The sequence below is a fragment of the Octopus bimaculoides genome, chromosome 19 (genome assembly GCF_001194135.2).
Source record: "Octopus bimaculoides isolate UCB-OBI-ISO-001 chromosome 19, ASM119413v2, whole genome shotgun sequence".
NCBI classification, from domain to species: Eukaryota; Metazoa; Mollusca; class Cephalopoda; order Octopoda; family Octopodidae; genus Octopus; species Octopus bimaculoides.
This window is the reverse complement of record NC_068999.1, coordinates 50,689,315-50,690,493: the sequence shown is the minus strand read 5'-3', so window position 1 is coordinate 50,690,493 and position 1,179 is coordinate 50,689,315. Positions and strand designations below refer to the sequence as shown.

General features: G+C 34.7%; 1 protein-coding gene across 1 annotated transcript in view; it reads left to right on the top strand.

The window, feature by feature from the left end:
* LOC106882031 (uncharacterized) overlaps window positions 1-1,179 on the top strand; it is a 368,303-nt gene that overhangs the window by 87,146 nt on the left and 279,978 nt on the right. The window lies entirely within an intron of this gene.

The following is a 1,179-nucleotide window of genomic DNA, read 5'->3' as shown; positions in this document are numbered from 1 at the left end:
AAACAGAATATCTAAAAAATAAATGAATTCATATCGTTTATAATTGATAATTTATCACATAATAATAATAATAATAATAATAATAATAATAATAATAATAATAATAATAATAATAATAATAATAATAATAACAATAATAATAATAATGATAATAATGATAATACGTTTATTCCTATTTTTCTTCTTACTATTATTATTACTTCAACTACTACCATTGCAACTATAACTTGCTATTACTATGCTATTACAACTGAAATTAGAGGACTAAGTTGAAGGAAGAAAAGAAATGCTTTTTCTTTTTGCGTAGTTGAACTACATCAAAAAGAGAGCCAGTCATTTGACTGCGGCCATGCTGGAGCACCGCCTTTAGTCGAGCTAATCGACCTCAGGACTTATTCTTTGTAAGCCAAGTACTTATTCAATTGGGCTCTTTTTGCCGAACTGCTAAGTTACAGGGGCGTAAAAATACCAGCATCGGTTGTCAAGTGATGTTGAGGGACAAACACACACACACACACACATATATACATATATACGACGGGCTTCTTTCAGTTTCCGTCTACCAAATCCACTCACAAGGCTTTGGTCGGCCCGAGGCTATAGTAGAAGACACTCGCCCAACGTACCACCCGGAACCATGTGGTTGGTAAGCAAGCTAGTTACCACTCCTGCGCCTATTTATTAATATATATATAATCTTTTTCTCTCTCACCTATCTCTTCCCTTCTCTCTGTCTCTCTTTTTCTCTTTCTTTCTTTGTACACCTACCATCTAACGTTTCATGGTTAACCAATCCCCTTTCTGTACCCGGATATCTACATGTAGATGTAGGTATGTACATATACGTATGTATACATGCATATGCTCATACATACATACATACATACATGCATACATACATACATACACACACACACACACACACATACACACACACAATCATATTGAAATATGTTGAAACATTCGGGAGATTACTAGGTAGATAGCCGAACGTAATAAATGTGTGCGCATGCGCTCACCTGTGTTTTAGTACGAAGAGTCCGTGCGTGCGCGTTTTCATTTTACTGTTTGTTTTGTAATAACCCAAATTAGGAAAATTCTGAATGCGAAATCAAAAGAAAATGTTGAAATTCGGATTCGAGAATCAATGATTTGGCAACAGTGTTTTTGTTGTATGGA